This window comes from Leuciscus leuciscus, assembly GCF_965113295.1.
Source record: "Leuciscus leuciscus genome assembly, chromosome: 5".
NCBI classification, from domain to species: Eukaryota; Metazoa; Chordata; class Actinopteri; order Cypriniformes; family Leuciscidae; genus Leuciscus; species Leuciscus leuciscus.
This window is the reverse complement of record NC_138729.1, coordinates 10,659,178-10,686,632: the sequence shown is the minus strand read 5'-3', so window position 1 is coordinate 10,686,632 and position 27,455 is coordinate 10,659,178. Positions and strand designations below refer to the sequence as shown.

Here is a 27,455-nt window from a genome sequence, read left to right as displayed (position 1 = left end):
ATGGGTCATGTGGCCTTAAATAACCTATGTTTTGAAGACTTTTGTAAGCGCAAAAATCTTGGCTTCCTGCATGTAAACACAAGAAGCATATTACCTAAACTGGACCAGCTTAAAGTATGGGTTGAGAGTTCTAGACCTGATGTCTTAGTGATCACCGAAACATGGTTGCGCAACTCTATTCCCTACCCTGACCTGTATTTAACTGGTTACAACCTGTTTCGGCAGGATAGGTCATCTAAGGGTGGGGGGGTGGCAATTTTCACCAAAGAATATCTTCAATGTAGTATAGCCCTGGCAAAGTCTATACCCAAACAGTATGATCTTCTTGTCCTTAACATTAAATTATCAAACAGCTTTTCTTTATCTGTGGCTGGCTGCTATCGCCCTCCATCTGCACCAGCATGTACTCTAGAGGCCTTAGGCAATGCTCTTGCACCTTTCACCAGGTCTGAGCTGATCCTACTGGGCGATCTAAACTGGGACATGCTTAAGCCCCCTGAGAAAGTTGTACAACAGTTTGACTGTCTAAACCTTCACCAAATCATAAACCTGCCTACTAGATACAACACAAAAAATTGTGATAAGGCCACATTGATAGATGTTGTGCTCACTAACGCCCCACTCTTGTACCAATCGGGTGTCTTTTGCAATGATCTCAGCGACCACTGTTTCATTGCTTGTGTTAGAAAACAACTTTTTGTCAAACAGCCTATCATAATCACTACTAAGCGTATCCTAAAATATTTTGACGCTCAAGCTTTCTTGTGTGATTTGGCTTATGTGAGTTGGTATAGAGTCAGCCTGATTCCCACTGTGAGTGACGCACGGTTGTTGTTTAAAGATGATCTTACTGCAGTGATCAACAAACATGCGCCATACAAAAAGATACGCATAAAAAAACGCAACAGCCCATGGGTTAACCGTGACCTAGCTGTTCTGCTTCAACAAAAAAATTCAGCCTGGCGCAAAGCCCGCAAGACACAATCTGCTGAAGACACCCTTTTATTTAGACAAATCAGGAACAAGGCCACACAAGCGGTGAGGGAGGCTAAAACTAGCTTCTTTAAAGAACAGTTCACACTTTGTGGAGCAAATCCAAAAGCATTTTGGAAAACGGTGAAAAAACTTGAAAACAAACCCCGGACCATTCCTTTGTCACTAAAAGTGGATGATATAGTTGTCACTAATAAAAACACCATGGCTAACGCATTCAATCACAACTTCATAAATTCAGGCTTTGTTCCCAAAGCTCCCATCTCTACTGCTATAGCTCCTGTAGCCTCTAATCCCTGCAGCCTTTCTGCACCTCCACACAGTTTTTCCATCCGCCCTGTTTTAATGGAGGAAGTCCTGAAAGAATTGACCGCTCTGGACCCCAATAAAGCAGTTGGGTCAGATGATCTTGCCGCCTTTTTTATTAAAATTGCTGCCCCTGTCATTGCGGCTCCATTAACAGCACTCATTAATCTCTCCATCCATACATCCGAGATTCCACCGGCTTGGAAAGAAGCGGTGGTGCTTCCACTATATAAGGGCGGTAATCAGGCTGATCTAAATAATTACAGGCCAATTTCAATCCTGTCTTGTGTGTCTAAAATTGTGGAGAAACTTGTCAACAAACAACTTATCAATTATCTGAATGCTTACGATATCATATCCGGGGCACAGTCTGGCTTCCGATCAGGGTATGGTTGTGTCACAGCTACCACTAAAGTACTCAATGATATTACATCTGCGTTAGATACCAAACAACACTGCGCTGCTATATTCATTGACCTTGCAAAAGCTTTTGACTCTGTGGTCCACAACATACTCATTGACAGACTCAGCAGCATTGGTGTCACTGATCACTCACTGGTTTGGTTCACAAATTTTCTCTCACACCGGGTTCAAAGTGTAAGATTAGAAAACCTTGTATCCCACTCTCCCCCGATCATCAGGGGTGTGCCCCAAGGTTCTATCCTTGCTCCAACTCTTTTTTTAATTTATATTAATACCATTCCATCGGCAGCTGGCAATTCTTTCATTCACTTATACGCTGATGATACAGTTCTTTATGCCACAGGTCCCTCCCCTGATGCTGTTCAAGCTACCCTGCAAGAAAGCTTTTACCAACTTCAACAATCCTTTACACAACTCAACCTCAGTCTCAATACCTCCAAAACAAAAATCATGTGGTTTCACCGAAAGGGTACTACGCCTCCACCTGCACTTAACATCACCACCTGTAATGGGGCTATTTTAGAACAAGTCACTACATATAAATACTTGGGCATCTGGTTGGACACATCTCTTACTTATTCTACCCACATATCTAAGCTGCAATCTAAGGTTAAAGCCAAGCTTGGTTTTCTTTACAGAAACCGCTCTTCATTCACCACTTCTGCCAAACTTACTCTTATTCAAATGACCATCCTACCCATTTTAGACTACGGAGACACCATTTACAGGGTTGCTTGCAAATCCACCTTGTCTAAACTTGACACTCTTTATCATTCCGCTATCAGGTTTGCCACAAATGCTCCTTCCAACACACACCACTGCGCTCTTTACACATCTGTCAACTGGTCCTCCCTTCACAATCGCCGTAAAATTCACTGGTTCACTTTCATTTACAAGACCCTTCTTGGCCACTCACCACCTTACTTAGGTCACCTGCTGCAGCCAAAGCCCGTCACTTATGATACCCGGGCTTCACTTTATCTTCAATTAATAATCCCCAAAACCAAAACAGCCATTGGTCTAATAACATTTCAATCTGCTGCCGCTCGGGACTGGAATTCGCTCCAAAATACTCTCAAAATTGATAAGCTAATTTCAACTTCATCATTTAAATCTGTTATTTCACACCTGTTCACGGACACATGCAGCTGTTTCTCTTCATAGTCAAAAATAAAAATAATAAGGAGGAAGGGGAGAGGAAAAGGGAAAAAGAGAAGGGAAATGAGAAGGGGGATGTTTTTTTTTTTTGTTTTTTGTTTTTTTTTCTCAGCAAATATTTCTTTGTAGCTCCATTCATCATTTCTATATATATATATGGTGGTCAATGTGGTCTGTTGTCTACTGTGTTGAGTTTTCAATTGTATTTATGTAATTGCTTACCTGTAAGTATCTATAATGTTTTGTACCTTTTATCTCTACCTCCCCTTTCCCTAAGTGGTTATTCCACTTGTCAGGCCGCCATTGTAAATAAGAACTTGTTCTTAATGACTTGCCTGTAAAAATAAAGGTTAAATAAAAAATAAATTAAAAAAAACAATACTGCCACATCAAATAAGCTTATTATGTTGCCAATTTCTGCTCATATGTTAAATATATATATATATCAATATATAAAGTCATCAACTAAGATGTTATTATAGTGTTTGTTCCAATGTAGGCTATATTCAAACTAATGAATCCTTAACTTTGAATTGCGTTTGATAAAATGTATACTTGAGTTTTTACAAAGAAAGATTAAACTGGAAATATTGTTACAATTTTAATTGTTGTTGTAATTTTATAACCTTTTTAATAAAATAGCAAAAAAAATAAAATAATAATAATAATAAAAAAAAATATATATATATATATATATATATATACAAGGATAGATGTAAACAAAATCTTAAAAGGTCAATATAAGCCTTCTCTTTAAATAATTTTTATAGTGTTTTATTAGTGACACATTTGGGTAGAGAATATATTCCAAATCTGAAAATACAGTATGAGAACAATTAACTGCACAATTACTAGAAATGTTTACCTTGGATATTATACAATTTGCAAGCACAATTTGTGGAAAAAACAACAACAACTGTGAACCAATTATATATATATATATATATATATATATATATATATATATATATATATATATATATATATATATATATATATATATTTGTCCTTGCATTCTTTCTTGTGGCTCAGTCACACACCTGAATGAAAGGCTAATTATGTATGCAGCCTCATTATGCGGGGGCATTGTCTCCTCAGGTGTGAATCACACCCACTTGTATATTGCCTTTCCAAACAAAAAGTGTCTTACAAAATTTAAATCAATGTATTGTTTTATGTGAATGATTAGGCAGGATGATTTTCACATCATTTTGAAGAAAAAACTCTAGGCGACAAAATGCATTATTCAAAAGTCTTATGGACACCTATTTAGTATGTGTTTTGTGGCCTTATTTCAGAAATCTTCATTTTTAGTTTTTTCAATAAACATTATTTTCTCAAAAATACAAACATGTGCATACATTTTGCTCACATATTATGGTAGCCCTGTTTGTGCTAAATAGAGTGTAATTATACCTTTGCCATTAATATGTTTATAAGCAACTGAAAAAAAGCACAAATGTAAGGGCATGTCAGAACATCTCAAGGACCCCAAAAACACCTTAGGCCCCAGAGGGTTAATAATATTCTACGAGAGATGCTTAACCAATTTGTGTTTGTATATCTTGATGACATCTTAATCTTCTCCTGTTGTTACTAAGATCATGTCCAGCATGTTCGGCAGGTTTAGTCTCAACTGTTAAGGAACAACCTCTTTGTGAAGGTGGAGAAATGTGGAGAAATGAACCAACTGTCTCCTTCCTTAGGTTCATTGTCTCCATTGCAGCATTCAGATGGATCCTGGCAAGACCCATGCAGTCCTGAACTGGCCCCAGCCGTGCTCTGTCAAACAGGTACAGCGCTTTCTTGGTTTTGCAAATTTCTACAGGATATTTATAAGGAATTTCAGCTCCATTGCAGAACCCCTTACAGCCCTTACCAATAAGACCTCAAGGCAATTCCAATGGACCGAAAGAGCTAATCAAGCATTTGAGCTGCTCAAGCGAAGATTCACCCCTGCACCCATCCTGACCCTCCCCGATCCAGAGTTGCCCTTTGTAGTTGATGTGGATGTGTCAGATGTTGGAGTGGGAGCTGTTTTGTTTCAAAAAGGCACGGGGGACAGTAAGCTTCATCCTTGTGCCTTTTTTTTCATGTCAACTCACCCCAGCAAGAAAATAACTATGACAATGGTAACCGGGAGTTGCTGGCGGTGAAGTTGGTGCTCCAGGAATGGAGACACTGGCTGGAAGGGGCCAAACACCTATTCATCATTTGAAAAAGATTGAATCCATGACAGGCCCGATGGGCTCTCTTTTTTATTCGCTTCGAGTTCATCCTCTCTTATTGACCAGGCTCTAAGAACTCTAAGCCTGATGCCCTTTTGAGACAGTTTGACACGCCAGAGGTGGAAGACAGACCCGAACCCATCATTCCTGGCTCCAAGGTGGTGGCAGGGGTTCAGTGGGGAATAGAGTTGCCGGTAAAGAAGGCTCAACGACAACAGTCTGACCCAGGTAATGGCCCCTTAGGTTGCCTTTTTCTTCCTAATGTTGTACGATCTGATGTGTTCCAGTAGGGACATGCATCTCTTCTTTCAGGTCTCACATCTCCTTGGACTTTGTTACTTGACTTCCTAAACTGCAAGGTAACATGGTCATACTGGTGGTGGTAGACAGATTCTCAAAAGTATGTCATCTGATACCTCTGCCTAAGATCCCCACAGCTTGTCAGATGGCAGACCTCATGATGCAGCATGTCTTTAGGATCCAAGGGTTTCCTCAGGACATGGTCTCTGATCGGGGGGTCGCAATTTACTTCTTGGTTTTGGAAGGCTTTTGGCCTTCTTATTGGAGCATCCATCAGTCTGTCTTCCACCCTCAGTCTAATGGTCAGACAGAACGGGTCAACCAGGAGATTGCGAAGACTCTCAGGTGCCTGTTCTCCAATAACCAAAGCACCTGGAGCTCCCGTCTGATCTGCTCGTAAAACTCTACACCATTCATCCTTGGGCATGTCAATGTGAATGTCAATTTGTTTCCTGAGCAGGAACTGGAGGTCCAGGTTCCAGCCGCAAACCAATTAGTCCAGAGGTGCCTACAGGCCTGGCGGAAAGCACGCACAGCCTTAGTGAGAGCATCGCAACGGCAGCAGAAACAGGCCAACCGGCGCCATAGAATCGGGCCATCACTACATTTGGGTCAGAGGGTGTGGTTGTCAACTAAGCATCTTTCACTTCATCTAGAGTCTTGGAAACTGGCCCCACGATTCATTGGTCCTTTTAAGATCCTTAGTAAGATTAACCCTGTGTCATACCGGCTACTCCTACCCAGGTATATGCGCATCCACCCCACTTTTTACTTTTCACATTTCACTTTTGAAGCCTGTTGTTTGCTCTCCTCTGTCCACAGCCAACAAGACCCCCACTATTACCCCAGATCGTTGGTGGGCAAGCAGTGTACACTGCCCGTCGACTGCTGGATTCTCGTCGAGTCTGTGGAAGGGTCCAATACTAGGTGGTACAATGAGCACACTCAGGCCCTTAAGAGAGCAGCCAGAAAAATGGAGTGCAACTGGAAAAAAACAAAACTAGAGGTATTTTGCATTTCATGGAAAGAGAGCACGATTGCATGCAGAGAGGCCTTAAAGGGTAACTCTCGGCAAAATGCAACCTAGGGTCTTTTTGTTAATCTACCCGAGGCAAACTTTCGTTTAAAAGCATAATTAGAATGGAAACGCCACTTTTAAGTTTGACCGTATTTTTGTTTTCGGTCAAATTGCCTTTTGAATGGGAGTGCTTGGGGCACTTCTAAGATAGCATCAAAAATCGCTATTTTTAAAACACTAAGAAGGCTCGACACAACATGAAACTTTGCTCGAAGTATCACCAGGGGCTCTTGTTACATCATAAGAAGGATAATTAATTAACGTTAATATTAATCTCTCTGTTTATCCCGCGGTTTACCGCAGTCCGCCGGATCCAGGCTGTCTCCAGATCTGATGAAGGACCTGCGCCTGGACACGATGACAACGCAGTCCTGAAGTGTCAACTAGGCTCTCCCCTGTGAAGGCCTCCTTCCCTTCCCTATATATCCTGCGCACACACACACACACATATATATATATATATATATATATATATATTAAAACGTGATGCGCATATGCCCGATGTCGGTGTTTGCGCAGAGGTTGCGTAGGTTTGCGCAGAGATAACTGATAATCGTTTGCACCTTGGAACTTATTTCCGGGAGTGCGTTCTCAAGCCACCAGGCACTGTTTTGTGCGGATGGAGCGCGTTGAGGGTTTTCTGTTAGAACGGTCTCGTGTTAGCAGCCCCTAAGTTAATAACTAATGATCTTCGCAACGGAAGTGAATCAATCAATCAAAACTAACTTTAGCTGGACAATAACTTTATCCTAGAGCTGCTGTAAAGCCAAAACAATCTCTGTTACTGTAATGTCTTTCTCTGACTGGGAGACCCTGGTTCAACACCCACCTTTGACACTTTATGTCAGTCAATTGTGACAGGAGGATGGAGTGAAGGATGAGCTTTTCCAGGCACTTCATCATGATGGAGGTAAGTGCAATTGGTCTATAGTGATGTGGCTCAGATGGACGAGGCTTCTTTGGGACCGGGATGATCGTGGAGGTTTTCCAGGCTGTGGGGATGTGTGCCGACCTGAAAGAGTCCCAGAAAATAGTGTGTAGTATTGGAGACAACTCCATAGCACACAGCTTAAGCACCCTGGCTGGGATGCCATCTGGACCTGGTGCCTTGCCCATTTTACACCTGCTCAACTGCTGGCGTACATCCTCCACTGTAAACAGAGGCCGAGATGGGGGGTCTAGTGGCAGGGCACTGAGCAGCTCATCACAGAGAGCAGAGTGGTCAACGGTATCAAAGCGTGTAAAGTAAGAGTTCAGAGAGTCAGCAGAAGTGGCAGGATTAGTTGTTATGCTGTGCCCGGTGTTAGATGCTTGACCAGTAAGTACTTTAATTTTCTGGTAAGCCTGTCCGGTGTTCATACAGCTGAACTCCTGTTCAATCTTGTCTTTATACCTGAGTTTGGCCTTGGTTATGCCATTTTTAATCTGTCTGTTTAGTGTGTTGACAGTGTTCCCCTTACGCTGGAAGGCTTTGAGCCTTTCTTTCATTGTAATTTTAATGTGTGATGTAATCCAGGGATTGGAGTTGGGGTACTTCTTAAATGTCCTTGTAGGTATAGTGGATGATATGCAGAATTTTATGTAATCTGTGATTACCAGAATCCTGTGCTCCAAATCTCCTTGAAAAATATCCCAATCCGTACACGCTAGGGATCCCTGCAGCTGTGCAATTGCATCCTCCGACCAGATTGCGGCGTTATGGATGGTGGGTTTAGCGCGTTTCAGTTCCGACTTGTAATGCGGAAGCAAAACAATAACATTGTGGTCGGAGTAGCCGAGTGGAGGATGTGCTTGGACACCAAACGCATCAAAGATGTTGCCGTATCATAAATCCAGGGTGTTGTGCTTCCTCGTGGGAATGTCCACATACTGGTGCAAAGATGGCATAACACAGTCCAGTCTACAATTGTTAAAATCACCCATTATGAAGAGCAGAGCATCCGGATACTTAGCCATCATAGAGCTAGCATCCTCTGCTAGTAGCTCCGCTGCCACCCGGATGTTAGCATTTGGGGAGATATAAACACAGCTGATCACCACGCACGGGAATTCCCTCGGGAGGTAAAAAGGCCGTAGAGACAGAGTCAACAATTCTACATCGGGTGTGCAGATTGTGCGGTGAGTCTTGATGTTAACACACCATCGCTTATTAACGAAGATGCAGACACCACCACCTTTAGTTTTACCGGACTTGCTTGTCCTGTCAGCCCGCAGGATGGTAAAGTTATCAAGACTGACCTCAGAGTCCGTGATGGTCCCGTCCAGCCAGGTTTCTGTCAGGGCGATGACACAGGCATCCCTGAAGGTCCTGTCAAACTGGCACTTGGCATGCAGCAAATCCATTTTGTTTCGGAGGGAGCGGACGTTTGCCAAAACGATGGTGGGGAGTGGGGGTCGGAAAGGACGTTTCCTCAGCCTGGTACGTACCCCACCTCTCCTTCCCCGTTTTCTTGGTCGAAGTTCGCGTGGTAGGTTGACTTTTGGCTTCTGGAGGCAGTGCGAGGAGGAACGTAGTTGGAGAAGCTCATCACGGCCATAGGTGAGTGGAACATAGCCGCTAATTCCTGGTCGTAAAGCCTCGCAATTATCCAGTAGCCATATGATTAACAATGTCAAAACAATAATCCTGCCCAGGTCAAGCTTTTTGCCTGAGCTGCTTAACATAAGGACACGAGACATGACAAAACACGACGGAAAACAAACAAACAAAAGACTGACAGGCTGTGTCGTCGCAGCTAAGCGTGTGCCGCCGCCTTTAAATTCACTTTAAAGAAAGGATTTCTACAAAACAAATCATATTTGTTAAAATATTATAATGTTATTTTTTTCCATCTATGTTGATTATAAAAAGTGAACATCATGAGTAAGATAGGATGCGCAATATATCGGGAAATATGGAGTGGGTCAGACATGATTTTGACCACTTCATTAAGAAGTCGTCAAAATCATGTCTGACCCACTCCATGTCTCAACATCCATGTCTCCATGTCTCCTGACCCACTCCATAATCAACATAGATGAAAAAAACAACATTATAATATTTTAACAAATATGAAACTAAATGCGCTTATTTAATGGCTACATCGCGTATAGTAGGCCTACAGTCTCTCTATTTGTAAAAATTTCTGCACATTCATTTAATTCTGAATTTTGCACACATAAGTTGAAAGGCATTTGTTTGTGCATAGTAAAACATATCTGCAACATTTATCAAGTTCACGGATAATTGTGTGTCCATTTATAAATTAGTATCTTAATGAATAATGCAACAAGGACGAAACATGTAAACTGCGTTGTTTGTTTATTCAGAATGGAATGGATCGCAAATGGATCCGAATGAAGAAACGAAAAAAAAGAAAAAAAAGAAAAAAAAAACGTGAATAATGATGAACACAGAAAATTAACAAGAATGAACTTTGGATGGCCTAGGAGGAGTAGGCCTACTAGGCTACTCTGATATAATTCAACAAGGTTTAAAACAATAATGTTTAAAAAAATAAAAAATATATATATCTACTATCAGCCTGAGGATAGTGGTAGGAAATATCGGCCCAGGCAGAGAATCTAAGCTCTACCACAGGTCCCTCTTCTTGCGGGAGTCACGCATCTTCTGCGACCTGCTCCTCCATGGACCGATCGCGGCGGCAGTATGTTTAGTGGCCCGGAGAGCAAGATCTGTGGTGTGCCGCAGCTCAGCAACAGCCTCAGCGGACATCCCTACCCCCTGGTCGAGATCCCCCAGAAGGTCAGCCTGGTACGCCTGCAACACTGCCATGTTGTGCAGGGCAGCACCGGCCTGACCCGCTACCGTGTATGCTCTGCCATTCAAACGTGCTGTAGTCTTCAGTGTTTTGGATGGCAGGTTTGGAGGTCTCAGTGTCGACGCCTGCCCAGACATGAGATAGTTTGCAAACGTCTCTTCAATAGGTGGCATCGACTAATGTCGGTGGATCAGGGCAAAGTATTGGTTCTTCCATGCCCTCTCGATCTCTGTGTGAAGATCAGCTCGCCTGAGCTGGTGGTCTATGGTCGGGGAGAAACCGATCGTCAAGCCTGCCGCGAGCGGTCTATCCCCTAACGCGCCGTCACGGCAGTTGCAGCCTGCAAGCGGCGTGTTCCGTAACATCCACCAGCTCACCATTCATGGGGCAGGGTGGCTGAGAGTGTTCAGGATCTACCTGATTATCACCCTCATCAGCCATCTCCTGCTCGTCCTGAAGAGCACTTTCTGCAGGAACAGTAGGAGAATAGTCTTCCTCATCCACCTGCAACTCACCTTCGTCAGCCACTGAATCGTCTGAGAGGTTTACACCCATCTCAAGGCAATCGGCGAGGTCCTTCTGGGAACCCCATGATGCAAGTTGCTGCTCTGCCTCAGCACGAGCAGGACCTGAACCACAAGGTCCAGATGCTGAGCCCTCCTCACTCGAGAAGAATGCCTGACGAGAGTGGAGCGTTCTCAGAGAAAAACGCTCACAGCTTGCAAAGGCGGCTCCCTCGAGAACCGCCTGTGCGTGCTCTTCACCCAGACATAAAAAGCACAGTTCATGTGTGTCACCCAGTGTCAAATATCTTGGCCACGGGTCAGCACACTTCTGAAAACAATCCTTCAGCGTTTACAAACAGAACAGTCCCTGAAGACGAAAAAGTTTAATGTTATGTTTGCAAGGCGCCCCTTTTATACTTCCGGGTTGCACGATGATGACATCATGGGCTGTCGCAGGTCAATAGGATTGCCGTGATTCAATAGCAGTTTCAGACACCTGTCACGCCTGAAGCATTCCCCAATGCGTTTTGACGCAGTGCGAATTCCCTTTCGAAAGGGAACACCCAGTGCAGCGGACTCATTTTTCTATTTGTTTGAAGATGCGCCTTTACGCTTTCTTAGTTTTGTAAGCATTTTCCCTGAATCAAAACCTCTTTTTTTCATTCAATTCATCCATTCCAACAGTTCGCTGCAATTTGACCACTGATTTCACAAATTTTTCATTGTCCGGAAAAAAATCTCTATTTTCTACCATTCCTCCATAAATGTCTTATATCCAGAAAATCATTTTGACGTTTCAGAAACACCTGACATTTGAGATAATGTATAATCATCCCTCATTTCTACTTTACTTTCATCCTCTAGTAAGCCTACCACAGTATTTTGCATTTTCTCATACGTAAGCATCCCAACTCCACTTGTACTCGCAATCTCAGAACTCAAAACATTCTCATCAATATTATCGTGTACTTCTACAGACTGATTTTCATCTTGTACAACAATTTCCTGAACCTCAATCCCTTCATTATCACACTCATGTACTTCAGCTATAGCCTGCTCAGTCACTGTTTCAGTTAATTTAATTTGAGTATTCTCTCCAACAAAACTCATTCTCTCCACATTCTAACGTTACCTTGTCAACATTGTTCTCCTCATTAGTATTCACTTGAACTTTATGAGAACAAGTGAACTGTTTGTGATCAACGTCACCACATTCAAAACATTTCAATCCAACAGTTGAAGCTTAAACCAACGTCTTACCTTCATTGCGAAACGCGAAACTATATATCCAGCGTTGGCTCTTTCAAACACATGAAAACTGGTTTTCGAAACGACATAACATGTTTTAATTCAGAACTTTTACAACCCAGTGTCGGGCTGGCGATTCTTCCGAACCTAATGAGTTCTCTCTCAATAACTTCATCAGGGATAAAGGGCGGCACATTCGAGATAATTACCTTAGATGTTAACGTTGCCGGTGGAAATATTGGACAAAACCTTCCATTAATCACGACACCACTTTTGATAAGTTTTGCAAGAAGTTGCTCCTCTGTTAGAAAGACCACTACCGCTTTGTTCATCCTTGATGCCGATGATATACTTTTACAACCGATTTGTTGTTGTCCCACCGCTAACAGTACACTTTCCACCATGACTCCCTGTTCCGGCACACACCTAATTCCATGGCGGAGTGAAGGAGGGCCAGAGTAAAGAGAGTACTTAAAGTAATGTACCACCACAAAGCATCACACCTTATATATTTAACCAAGAGGCAATCTTCCCTTTAAAAGCTATAGCCAGGTAATTTAGCACAAATATATTCAGGCAGCCAATTCACTGACAATGTCTGTAATGTCTGTTTCACAGGAGGAGCATTACACTTTTTCCCAGTCTTAAATTACCAGACCAAGATGATAAATACTAAAGGGAAGCATGAACAACTAATCTTCAAATGTATATTGGGTGTAGAATGACATGCTAGAAATCATAACCATTCAATAATGTAACAACTCCATTCAACCGAGACATTCTTCAGACAATGTTTCATTTTCTATCTAACAGCCATTCAAGCTGTTACTCAAGACAAGGTGGGAAGCTGTCAGCAAAAAATAAATCTCTAAAGCAACTTTCATTCATTCATTCTTTCATTCATTCATTCATATACATTTTTACAAAACCTGAAATAGGTTGCCATATGTATAAATTGCTGTACACAGATGAGTTTCAAAATGAGGCTTTAATAAGATTTTAAAAAGCTGATCCAGTAACACTTTAGAATACTGTTCCATCATTAAGGAATAACTACACAGGAACAAATGAGTAATGCAATATTAATTTTATAGATGTCATAGTTACCATAGTCATTACAATCGTCACTTTAAAATTAATTATACATTAATGTCTATCTATCTATCTATCTATCTATCTATCTATCTATCTATCTAAGCTTGGCCCCATAACCTTAAACCTATCCACCTGGATTCAAATCTAATTTTAGATCCAAAATTCAACCTCAGAGGAGAGTGCAGCATTTTCTGATGCATTTAAGCCACTTACAGAGCATTCAAGTTTCATTCTATGCGATCTGGGAGTCGATGTCATGACCATGTTGTTGGTAGTGCTATGCTCCATTTGTACAGTTATAGGAAGCCCTTAAAAAGTTCACAACAACATATGTATACAGCTCACCCTCGGGCTGCTCTTTTTCAAATGACTTGTGTGCTATTTCCAGGTATTCTGAATCCATATGATAGCTTTTTGTGAGTAACAGATTGGAGTCTAATCTTGATTGGAGTAAACTTCAGTTTTCAGCACCACTAGTGAACACTTCACATAGAAACTGTAGCAATTTGTACCTGCAGAAATGTATTTAAGTAATTAATAGTATGTAGTATATAAAAGCAAGCTGCATTATGAAATGTATCACCTTGTCTGACACACAACCTTTTACCTCAACAAGAATGTGTCCTTATATGGAAGGTCACCAAACAGATTAACCTTGACTCTGGACATTTCATAGTGCCTTAAGTTATACCAGAGTTGACACTGTCAGGTTCTATATCACTGGATATCTAGAATGCACTGGGTCTACCTCAAGATTCAGTATTATAGTATCAAGTACAAAGCTCTGGTTATTGTATTTAATTATTCAGTGTATTGTGTGCATTCCAAATTGTCTAGTGGTCTCCTAAGCAAAGCAAAGTATCCCACTGACTTTAGTTGTATGCTCTAAAAAAATATCTTCTTCAAAATATCTTCTTCTTTTCTGCACTGTTAATGCATAGTTGTTGTTTTGTAAAGGTTTTTTTTTTTTTTTTTGTGCAGTTCAACATGCTTTTTTTTCAAAGATGTTTGTCATTAATTTGCATCTACTTATTCAATATGAATCTTAGGGAGGATCACTTCTGAATTTTTCTATCTACAGTACATTTCAGTTTTCTATAAGGCTAGATATAAATGAAGGCTATCAGTACTGCAAAATCAATAAGCATTTTTTTTTTAAATCTTTGAGTATAAAAACACCCGTATAAATGCTGTACAGTAAGCAAAGTGTTTCTGAAAACCAACTAACAGCACCATTTTCCCCTGTATGTCCTAGGTGGATTAAGTTACCAGTACATTCAATGTTTAAGGCTCTTGACTGGCAGTCTTTCCCAATTGAAATGACAAGGCAAAATTCACCGTATCGAGATACACAGAAAGGATAATTCTGCAGGTGCTAAACCTTGATGAAGGATAGGGAGTGGTTTTTCCAGCGTTTAGCTGATACACTTTGTGCTTCAAACACACAAACACAGAGATATATGAATTCAATCTAAATCTCCACGCACAAAAAAGAAACACATATGGATGAAGTACAGCTCTAAAAAAACATGCAGACTTCAAAAGCAACCTAGAAAAAGAAAAAAAAAAGTGGGAGGAGGTCTTATATTTTAAGAGAAAGATACAATATATTGCACCCTTACCACTAGTAATATATGATGAGAAACTAGAGAAATGGATATTGAAGATGGGTCCTTTCAACCAATTGATATTGAAAATTAATTTGAAAAACCACCTGCTCCTCCATCAAATTAAATCTTACCTATGGCCATTTACAATACATGGAAGTATGGCTGCATTCATATTGCTGGATGGTTAATTATAGAATTCATCCCAAAGACATATTCTGAATTTCTCCTTTCGCTGCTACAGTTTAACATGGAGCTGTAGCTGAACATAAAATGAAGCAAAGTGACCTGTGTGAAAAGGTGGAAATCCTAACATTTAACTACAAACAGTCAGTTTGATTCAATATAAGAGACGTCACCCTTGCTGACCCTGCACGTTACACAGACATAATGACTCTCCAGTTCTCTGCTTTCATGTGATCTTGAAGTGAATTGTTTTCCAAAATGGTTGAGAAACTGCCAGATGCACCCCAGCAACCTCGACACAGAGGGTTAATGTAAATGGATTTTTATTGAACAAGCTGTTGGAAGTATGAGATTATAATTATGGTAATTGTGCCATGATATTTACATGCAAAAAATAAATAAATAATAAAGCATATATTTTGTCAAACTAAATGGACCTGTCGTAGGACAGTAAGAGCTGTGCGTGTAAACCTCTCTCCCCTGATTTCAAGAGGCGCTCTAGCGACTGACGCTAGAGGCTGCAGTCTTTAGCCGCCTTGTTAGAACGCTTGTCTCCCACACCATGACCACGGTTTGAATCCCGCTCAGGGGTGCGTTTCCCGTACAACTATATGTGATGCGATCTGGGAAAACCCGTCGGATGTCGCGCTGGGCCATTTTCTGTAAATTCCAAAATAGTTTGAATGTCAGTTTTTTGTCCCAAAATTTTTTTTCATTAAATTATTATTCTATAACATCTTTTCTTTTATTTCTGAAAATGTCTCGGCAAAATTCCCTTGTTTAGTGCAGAAAAACAGCGATAGTGTCAAGATGAAAATACTCTCTTTCTCTAATGCATTCTATGCGACCATTTTCTCTAACACACGGCAGAGGTAAAAAAATAAAATAAAATAAAAACCCGCCGTATATCCCATACACCTGTCCGTCTCTTAACACTACAAAGAGAGTTTACCTATAAAATAAACCACATAACATGTACGGTGAATGTGTATTAGTGCGCATTTCGTGCCAATCCTGTTTAAAAAAAAGAGTGCCAAGCGTCCCGACGGTGACAGTTATTAAACCTGTTTTTCTCAAAATTCCGTTCCAGAAAATCATAGCGATCGGCCGACTTCAGATAAACATAACTTTTGCTACCAACAAGCTATGATAAAAATAAAAACAGATTTGGAAAGGGCTTGATACCAGCGTCCATATGATACCAAAACCTGTAATAGGTCAAATTTCACCATGTGGTGGGTTTTCCCAGATCGCATCACATATAGCTCGCTGCTTAACTACCATAGTTCGATGCATAGTTGGAGAAATCAACTAGCTAGTCACGACTGTTTCCCGAAACCGTATGTTGCAAAGTATCGTTCAACCACGTTGGTTTATGACGTCTCACACGTGGTGGACTAATAACTTATTTTAATTAATCTGTTTGAGATCGAATTAACGCTAGATTTTGTCATATAAGTTACAGACATGGCATCTGAAGACCATTTCTAATTTTTCTCAGTTATTTTGCTTTATTACCAGACTCAATATTTGGCTTGTTCTTACATAGTAGAGCACGTTCGCACGTTCGCACATGCGCAGTCTTCAAAAACGGTGCTTTAAATCTCTTGACAAACTAAAAGTCGTAAATTACATTTGTATGTATTCTAAATAAATAACACGGGTTGTACTGAATGTCAGCTTGCTTATTTTGCTAAAGATAAGTATTTATTCAGTCTACATCTCATGTAAACTAGAAACTATGCTTCTAACCACAGCTCGAGAGCTGTCGTTCCAACCACACAAGTTTGCGATGCTGTTTGCGAACGTTCGTTGGAACGATGGTTTCGGGAAACACCAAATCGTTGAACTATGCTGATAACGACGGAACTTGCGACCACAGTTGGCTAACGATGCTTTCGGGAAACGCACCCCAGAGCGGGTCGAGTAGGATGGGTTACATTTTGTGTCGTGACCCAGATGGAAGTAAGGTTTAGGGGAGTGAGTGTATCTGTCGTAGCCCAGTAAGAGCTGTGCGTGTAAACCTCACTCCCCGATCTAAAGTGGTGCTCTAGCAACTGATGCTAGAGGCTGCGGTCTTTAGAGCGCCCACACCAAAGACCACAGTTCAAATCCTGCTCGGGGCAGGTCGAGTAGGACCGGTTACATAAACTAAAGAACAATCAGCCCTAAGTCATATACCAAACTATATTTCTATAACTGTACAACTGACCTTCTAAACTTTAGATTGTAAATGTAATCTAAAGAGTCCAGTCAGATAGATAAACAGGGACTATCAGTACTGAAAAGTCCAAATCAATAAACAATTTTCTTAATCTCTAAGTTTAAAAACTTCCATTTAATACTGTATGGGCAGCAGTGTTTAAAAAAAACAAAAAAACATTGACCATGCCATTTCCCCTGAATGTCCTTGCTGGATTAAGTTACTAGGACAGAAAAAGGTAGTGCTTGGAATCACTCCAGCCTTGATATAGAGGTTAAAAATATATCTCTTTTTTTTTTCCCCCACTGAAACAAGCTGTTGGAATCACAAAATTATGATAATGGTCATTATGCAGTAATAATATAGTGCAATATATATATATATATATATATATATATATATTTATATTACCTTTGGGTACCATCAATTGTTGTGCAGAAAGGTAAGGCAATATGAATGTTTTAAAAACACAGATTTTGATCTAATATCTTGTAATGCAAAAATATCTTTAAACAATGCTTTTAAGGGTTATTCAATGTCTATAACAGCTATACATTACAGATAACATTGGTTGAGCCCCAGGAAAAGCATTTAATGATTAAACCTATTTATATTTCAGATGAACACACATTGTGAAAAAAACTAAAATATTAAAATCACAGAAATAATAATAATAAAATAAAATAACACTGCTTGAACCATATCTCATATTAAATTTTATGATTTTACAGTAGTAACACTGGCTGTAATAACTCTATTTTTGTGGAAGGTACAGTATGGTTAAACTTTTTCTTTTTTGAGAGAGAGAGAGAGAGAGAGAGAGAGAGAGAGAGAGACGATCACAGTCACATTCAAATGTATGCAAATGTTGTTTTACCGTACTGAAACATTCATTTACGCGGAAAAACAGGAGGTATTTTCTTATGTATAAAAATGTACATTGCAATTGCTATGGTGTGTTTGTGAACCCTGTAGAGAAAAGATTTCCATCATGAAACTATTTACTATAACTATAGGCCCAAATTGACCTTGACGTAATTCCATACAGTGTGTCAAGAGATTTGACAAATGTGGAAAAATCTAAGCGCAGATTTCCACAGAAAGAAAAAAAATCCTTGTAAAATCCTTGTAGACTCAATTTTAAAGAAAAGTTTGCGTTTGATACAAAAACTCATCAATAATAATATTCTGAGCTCGAACAAACAAACAAACAACAATATGCAATGAAAACTCATTTTCTTTTGACATAATTGAAAATTCACTTTCAAGGATTTGTGATTACATTTTTATGCTTTGGTCTAAAATTACTACTCTGGCATTTCATGATGAAAAATTAAAAATAAATTGATTCCAAAGGCCACAGTCTGGAGTGTCTGCTCCACCCTCGGGTAATCAAAGGTTTACTAGAACAAAGTCGCTTCTCCACATAATCTGAATTAAATAAACACACAGAGCAACGTTTGTTAGATAACATCGACGAAACTATCGTGTGTCAAACCCACATTATTCCAGTGTTCCAGTTATGTCTGTTCCAGCACTCACTCATTCTGAAGCAACCATTAGGGAAACAGTGGAAACGTCTGCTTCTTGGAGAGCAGCAGCGGAGAAGCACCATAACAAGCCTCAGATGAGCTCATTAGGACTGTAAGCCCATGCTGTCTCCTAACAACCATGTCTTGAGCAGCCCGTGCCTGTTTCCAATATAGGAGGGTGTCTCCAAGCCTCAAGGGTCAAGCAAGAGCACTCCTGCCATGGCAGTATGGGAAGCGGCATGAAACGGTTGATGATGATGTGGGGTTGGAACACCCCTGATGGCTTCCTGGCCAGTGTTTTAGGGAGATTTTAATACAACAGTTGGCTGACACTAGAGCAACCTGATATATTGAAGGCCGTTTTAGACAATTTTGTACAGCATGTTAAATCATCAAGGCCAAAGGCAGAATTTATTTATCCAGGGCAGGCAGTGTGTAAAGTTCATCCATATTAAAAACATGAGGACATGATGATGAATGCGACCTGCGGTAATTAGCTACATGCCATTAACATGTAACAGATGTGAGCCATTAATCAAGTCTTTAGTGGACACATATATATGAAGCATTTTTCTTTTGTTTGTCAAGTTTGTTAGTTAAAGGTCATAGCTAAATGTGATCAGTGCTTTCTAACTTACCAGAAGACCAAACAACTTGATGTAATGTAATGCACTGCAAAATGTGGTAACCTACATTTGTTACTTTAAAGAGCTATATCTACCTGATTTTGACTTGAATAAAATCAGTTAATTTAGATGTTACCGTGTTTTTTAAGTGTGGCTAAATCCCAATGACACCATACAAAGTGAAAAAATAAAAATAAATAATGTTTACTCAACATGAGAGTGAGTAAATAATGACAGAATTTGTTGACCCTTAGAAATAAAAATTAATTCTCTCTCATGCTATTCAAAAGACTTTCATTTCACAAAAATCAATAAAATTTGTTCTTTAGTGTCAAGCATACACGTTTGAGTTTCTGTTAACCATATTTGTGCCCGGTTTCACAGACAATGCTTAAATCTAGTCCCAGACTAAAATGCATGTTTGATATGTCTTAACTGAAAGCAACTTGCACTGACATATCTTAAAATATTGTTTTGTCTCAAGATGATCACCAGTAATGTTTTTTTTTTCCTTCTTTTTTTTCTTTTTTCTAAGGCACATGTATACAAGCTACTTAAATGTCTTAATTTAACTAAGGCCTACTCCTGGCTTAATCTCTGTCTGTCTGTGAAACCAGGCCTTCATGTGCTCTATGAATGTGCCTAAGCCTAAACCTGTTAAATCATATAAAGTAATCATGTTTCTTCAGAACACTTAAATTAAAATGTTCCTTTTGGATTTATTCATTAAAGACTTTGTTTGTTAAATTCTCTGATCATTGTGTGCTCATTACAGTCACACTTCATTACAGAACACAGAGGCTACAAATTTCTGCCGTGTTTTTTCTTTAAAAAACAATGGACTTACCAGCTGTCCAGTTGCTCTGTTTGGAGCAAGGATAGCACTCACTTGAGGACCACACAGGGAACTTTTTAGATCTGGCATGCCTTACCCACTATCCGGACCACTTGCTTTGCATATTTTTCCACACCAGCCTAAGTGAGCTGTCCAAGGCATGATTGTGAATGGTCCTTGTGGGATTTTGCTGTGTATGTGGAGTGGGTGCTGGTGAAAAACAGGTCCCCGTTCATTTGCCCCGCTGAGGAGGACATCACCTGCCCCACTCCGGACCCAGAGCCCAGCAAGCCGCCACCTTCCTTTTGTTCTAACAGACAAAACACCTGAGCCCACCGCAGACACGGAGCCTAAGACTGCCGCAATACCAGTACTAGAAACAAAGACTTAGATGATCATCGCCCAGGAGCCAGGGCACAAACAAGAGTCTGACCAGGTGTGAGAGCCGGCAACATCGTCAGTACCAGTGGGTGTGCTAGTGGAAGCCCCACCCACACTCCCGCCGCTGAGGGTGAGCTGAAGCTGGCCTTTGTCATTTTTTATGAGGATTTGGAAGAAGATTATCCCTGTAGTCTCCTGGTTCCTGGTCTCTGCTGGTTCCACCCAGTTCCAAGTCAACTGTGTATCCACTGGTCCTGCCCAGCTCCAAGTCTTCTGTGTCTCCACTGGTTCCAGAGGTGTAGTGGTAAAAAAAGAGGTGGGTAAACTATAAATTCTGGTGGACCACGACGTGGTCACCCGGTAAGGTGGGCCACTGCCTACCGGTGTATGTGTATCCTGATGACATCGCTATAGGCTATCATTTGATGGTACTACCAAGGGTATCACTGGTTGTTCCCTCATCATAGGTCACACAATCACTATTCAATTCCTACATTAATCTAAGTTCTTGTTAAAGAGACTCAAGAAGGAATAATATGGTTGAAATCTATAAAGTTTACTAAATGACAAAACAGAGAGAACAAAAATATTGAAGAAAGATAGAGAGGGAGGCTTATATCCAGGGCTTCCAATGCAATGCACTTGTACATAATGATAAAGGATTAAGGATTTGGGATTATTTTCATAGTCGATTAATCTGTTGAATATTTTCTCGATTAATCGATTAGTTGTTTGGTCTATAATATGTCAGAAAAACGTGGATCATTTGCATTTACCTTTACATTTAGTCATTTAGCAGACGCCTTTATCCAAAGCGACTTACAAATTAGGACACAATTCAGCGAGTCATCATAAAGAGGCAAAAGCAACAACAACGCAAGAAGTGCTCAAAATACGAAGTTCAGGAATTATTCAGAGTAGCATAAGCCTGATAAGTGATGTTTCAAAGGGGAAAGGAATTTTTTTTTCTTTTTTTTTTTTTTTTCTATGAGGTTAAGTGCTCACGGAAGAGATTGGTTTTCAGCTGTCTTTTGAATGTTGTCAGGGATTCTGTGTTCCGGATGAGGGTGGGGAGAGCGTTCCACCAGCATGGAACTGTGAATGAGAATGTTCTGGAAAGTGATTTTGTGGCTTTCTGTGATGGAACCACGAGACGTCGCTCGTTGACCGATCGTAGGTGTCTGGTAGGGATGTAGACTCGTAGGAGTGAGTGAAAGTAGGAGGGAGCTGAGCCTGTGATAGTTCTGTAAGCAAGCGTCAGTGCCTTGAACTTGATGCGAGCAGCGAGAGGTAGCCAGTGCAGAGAGATGAACAGAGGAGTGACGTGGGCCCTCTTGGGCTCGTTGAAGACAAGACGAGCTGCAGCATTCTGGATCATCTGTATGGGTTTGGTTGCACATGCTGGAAGTCCAGCCAGAAGAGCATTGCAGTAGTCAAGCCTAGAGATGACCAGGGCCTGGACGATAAGTTGTGTTGCATGCTCAGTTAGGAAAGGCCTGATCTTCCTGATGTTGTGCAGTGCAAACCTGCATGATCGAGCTATCTTTGAAATGTGATCTGTGAAGGTCAGCTGGTCATCAAACGTTACTCCAAGATTTCTGACCGATCTTGATGGGGTGATTAATGATGACTCTCAGTGTTTCCCTGTAGAGGGAAAAGTCTTTAACCTGGTGCAGGCTTGATTCCCTCTGAATCTCTTGTACAGTTGGGTTTTGACATGCTCCCTACATTAAACCAGCTGCCTGTAATGAAAAAAAAATAATAAAAAAAATCACTTTTTATTTTTTTTTTGCCTCGTTTTAGTGATTTCCTGTTGCGGCTGCTATTGAAAAGGCCGAAAATATGCCGTCCCGCCCCTCCGTGTTCGGCGATCAGGTTTCATTCTCGCGCAGCTTTTTTAGTAACTTCACGAGCGTGTCTTTTCCGCTCCGTGTTCGCGCCGTTCTCTTTGTTCCGTGTGTGTGTGTGTGTGTGTGTGTGTGTGCGTGTCGGCGCGCTGCGCTCTCTGCTCAATGTTCCGCTCCGTGTTTGCGCTGCGCGTTCTGCTCTGTCGTTAAGGCCCAAATGCTCGAATCATGTACCGATCGGCGATCACGCACTGGAAAAGCAAAGTCCGCTCAAATAACGTGAAATTTAGAGGTGGATAAATGCACTTTGGAGGTGGGTAAACGCTATTTCCGAATTTTGGGAGGTGCGCAAACGGCATTTACGTGCGTTTAGCCTCCACTACATCCCTGACTGGTTCTACCCAGCTCCAAGTCTCCAGCGTCTCCAATGATCCCGCCCAGCCTCCCTCTTCCACCTCCTCTACCAATGACAGCCAGTTCCTTGGGCCCGCCTCCGCTGGTTCCCTTCAGTCCCTTGGCTCCTCCTCTAACTCCACTTTGCTTCGTGGATCTGCCTAGGGTCTTCCAGTCTCCAGCTCCACCTCGGCTCATCAACCAGCCGGCATGGCCTTGGCTTCTGCCTCCCTCGGCTAAACCTGGGACCATCGTCCTTACGGCTCCACCAGGCTCCCTCATCCCTCCAGCTTCACCTTGGTCAGTCGTCGCTCTGCCTGTGCCACTTGTCAAATGTCACTGATGTAAAATCTGCATTGACGTGTTTAAAAGCGTTGTATTTGATTTCAGTGAATAATGACACATTTATTATTAATAAGCAATTAAATTATCATAACAATTATTACATTTTGATTAAAATAATAATAATAATTATACTTTATTCTGTATTCAAAATTTCTTCCAATGTAACTTTAGAGCTGTACATCCTAGACATGAACTCTGGAGAAGTTTCTTCCAGAAATGTGCATCATAGTCAAGGCCGCATTAATGCACGGGCTTACCTGGGCTGAAGCCCAGGGGCCTCCCAAGTTCAGGGGCCTCCCATGTTCAGGTTCATGATGAGCTGAAAAGGTCATATTGTTTTAACTTGTCAGATTGTGTCGCTGTATGTCGCTAGTCGCTTGTGGGCGTTGGTAGTGCTGTCGCTCTAATGTTATTGTTAAGGTGCGTTCACACCAAACGCGAATAGAGCGTCTGGCGCGAGTGATTTCAGTGTTGTAAAGACGCGTTTACGCGCGTCTAGAGGTCCCGCGGCGCGAATGAGGCGAGACTGCTCGTCTGGCCACATCTATACAAAACACCACCACAAGTGATATTATACAACTATATCATTTTAATTTGACTAGGAATTAAGCTCAAAAGAAACAGTATGCTGTTGGGAGAGTGTTTTTATATTACACACAGCAGTGTTCAGGGATTAAATCATTTACTAGATTAACGATCGATCAATCTACAAATTAAACTCACTCATACTGTCATCAATTACTAAAACGTCATCCGAATTTGACAAATAGGCTAATACATTTTCTTGTCCCTAAGGCATCCGGCACGAGTGCTGCAGAAGGAAGCGGGCCGACGGGTAAATCTCCGGCAGGTGAGAATCTAACCGGATCTGGCCCGAGTGTATTTTGCTATCTGGGAATAGTCAACATAATGCACTGTAAAATGAACTGCAACAGTGCTAAACTTGCATCATAAAACTACAACACTCGAACTATAAATGTATGAATTAAACTCACTGAGACTGTCGACAGTTTCTTTTCCATGCATCATTTTATTATATCCATGTTTGTGGTTAGTTACAGTCAAATCATATAAAACAGTGAAATCGCCCTTGAACTCTTCTGTCTTGCCTGCATTTCACTCGAGACGGTGACGGGAGCTGAGCTCCACTGAAAGGCTTCTTTCCTATTGGTCGTCGCTCGCGAAAATCGCTTCTCATTTGCATAAAGTTGAAATGTAGTTGCTGTGTGTGGTTGTTAAATAAAGTGTCTTGTGTTTATGTGCTCAGTGATATGTTAATAACAATATTAAAATGAAAAACAATATTTTAAAAAATCACTGTTGTAGGTCTCGAAAGAAACTAATGCATTTTGTGATGTAGATTACCTATAGATAGGCTATTACACTTTTTTTAAATGAGACTCTTTAAATTGAGGGGATGGGGGGCCTACAAAACCTCTCAGCCCCGGGGCCTAACATTAGGTTAAGGCGGCTCTGATCATAGTTTTGGGTTTAAAATAGTTGTAAAAATGTCTGAACGACTTTCCAACTGGGCCTGCTTTTGCTGAAGCATGCACATTTTAGAGACAGTATTTATTTAAGTTTGCCTATGGTTATGATCCATAACATTATTCATGGTCTAAAGCCCCTTATGTCTCTGCCCTGTCTTCTAAATTAAGCAGAATCACATAGTGGGCAGCAAGGTAAACAAAGCTAGAAATGTCATGAAAGATTTTGTCTGAGTCAAAAGTGAATACATTATTTTTGGTCTTCCTACGAGTTAGATGTCATGTCCTGGATTACATAAAGGTATAAGGGCATAGTCTTGCCCACTGTGACATTTGTTACACTTTCATTATAGTGCTTAAATAGCAACCTATTGTGAGTTGTACTGTTGTAACCATTAAACACATTAAATGCCACAGTGGTGACATTTCCGAGACACCAATTTCAGGGACGCCTTGTGTTCAGCATTAATAATGTCTATCCCACCATCTGCTACCAAATATATTTAGACCATAATGTGCTGAACTTCCAAAGAAAGATCATAAAATCAGAGACTTTTATTTGCTTGCCTCTCATAAAATCAGAGAAATACATGGGTGTATTTTCAGTCTGTGCACAAAAAGCAAATACTAAATGTTGCAGTCAGAGCCCAGCATCTGGAATGGAGATACACAGAATGGTCAACCGCCTCTGGAATTTGTTACTATATCTTTAATTCTAGCTGAAACTTGCATCAACACCAGGAAGATTTTGTATCAATTTAACTAACTATCACGGATTACCGGTAATAAGGTTCATTACCTATTTTTCTTGTTCTCAATGGTTTAACGTTTTCTTGTTGAAAGCTCTTGTGAAACACTGCCCCCTGTTCTACAAGCTCCTAAAAACAGGCTCTGTTAAATAACAAAAGGGCAGTCTGTGGTGTCTGCCTCTTCCTCCATGGAAATGTCAAGAAAATGCTCTCAGGGCCACGGCTCTTCACGCAAGAAGCCCCAAGGGAAGAAAGTCTTCCACAGAAATTTTCAGTCACTTTCATTTTTCCTTATAAAAGTATTTCTTGTGTGCTTTACGCTTAATGGCATTCTTTGAATTCTTCAATAGGCTACATGGTCATTCTTTTCCGAGAGATCAATTTTGTAGTGGAGACAGACCATTCCATTCATCATATTTTCTACCCTTATGTCAAACTGAGTCAATTTCACACATTCCACACTTGCAGAGATGAATATTAAAACCAGCAGGTACTAAAGAATACTACTATGATCTGTACACAGACCAGCACTCCGTGAACATGAACATGAACACCACCACCTGAATGTAAGTGATTTAGCACAGATTATTCGTGGCAGCCAATTGGCTCACTTTGCCAACTGTCTAAGGTTAGGCAGCTCGGTAGATCTCAGAATATGTTTGTGGGTAATCTATAGCGATAATTAACAAGAAATGATTATGTAATTTTAAATCAATAAAGAGACATTCAGACTTCCGAATGTGTCTTTTTCCTTCTGGAAAACCTCTTGGAAAAATGTGAGGGTTCACATAAGGTGCTCTTCACTTGACTGTTTATTAAACAATGTTTAATCTGTGGTGTACTCGCACATCTATTTGCTCAATACCATGTGCAACATATACTGTTTGAAGTATGTTCATAATTGTAATAGAAAAACTATTTAAAAATGCTCAAATTAAAACCTGTTAATAAGTTACTTTAACATACAGAATTGTTGATTTAACAGACAATAAATGGAATTTTCTTGTAAAATGCAGTAAAGCATTGTGGTTTACGTAAAAGTTAAAGTATGAATAGCTATATAAATTCCTGTGGAAAATCTATAGGCTATACGTTCAAAAAGGCAATACATGTAGCCTAGTTTTGAAGCATTGTTAAAATATATTTTTTTAAGTGAAAAAGCAAAAGATTTTAAAGAATTTTAATCATATTAATAATATTGTTTTTAAGTTCATTTGGTTGTTTGAGTTGCATTCTCTGAGGTTTAGTTAACCTTATTTATTATTTATAATGGCATAATAGTGTTTAGCAGTAGGATATATTCTAAGACACAGATTTTAGTAGTTCGAGCAGGTTGGTATATTAGCCTACTATTGCAATAAACGTTATATGTGGTTTTGAACTGTTAAATATACAGGCACCACATTCCATTCAATAATACCTGAATTTCTGGCAACCACAGCTGTTTTATTTCCCGTTAATATGACAGTACACTCGCGCGTTACATCAATTGCTGAAGTAATAATTTTTTTTTTTAAAAGCAGTGACAAACACTTTCCTAAAAGGGTCATTAATATCACTGATCATTTCAATCAAAGAGTAAATAAATCCAATAGTTTTGTGTAAAACATGCACCTCACCTTCAAGCCATAGGATATTAGGAATGAGCTCGGTTCTTCTGTGCGTTTATATCCACAACTTCTTGATGTTTAGCATATTTTCCCCGCTCAGTGTGAAACTGTCCATACTCGTTTATGCCAGTTCGTTCAGTGTTCCCTCTATTGACGATGATAAAGAATTTTACTTGGCTAAATAAAACGTGATGGTCTCTCTAGTACTGGCCAAAATGTATTAGATCTAGTCTTATATCTCACTTTAATTGGCAGTTTAAAATAGTTACATTAAGTACGTGTTGTCAGCAGAAGAAAGCGAATGCCGGGTGCAGCGCGCTCAGATCCAGAAGCAGTAGCCTTACTGTGAGCGCGTGGCAGGTAGGAGGCGGAGTTGACTGATCTCAACACAAGCGCGTGTTGAAATGCCCAGAGGATCCAATGAATGAACACTAAGTAGCCTACGATACAAACCCAGTTCCAGAACAAAATACTGTATAAAGTACAGTGACCCCTCAAAAATTGTTTGGACACCTAAAATGCACTGACAAATAAGCAAGAATGCCTTTGCATTAGGCA

General features: G+C 40.5%; 1 protein-coding gene across 1 annotated transcript in view; it reads right to left on the bottom strand.

Annotated features, from left to right (window-relative positions):
* Nucleotides 1–27,190, bottom strand: part of drd2b (dopamine receptor D2b) — a gene marked incomplete at its 3' end in the record, with an annotated part of 147,150 nt that extends 119,960 nt beyond the window's left edge. Inside the window, exon 1 of the mRNA XM_082170101.1 lies at nucleotides 26,907–27,190. The remainder of the gene's footprint in view (nucleotides 1–26,906) is intronic.
* Between the last annotated feature and the right edge of the window lie 265 nt (nucleotides 27,191–27,455).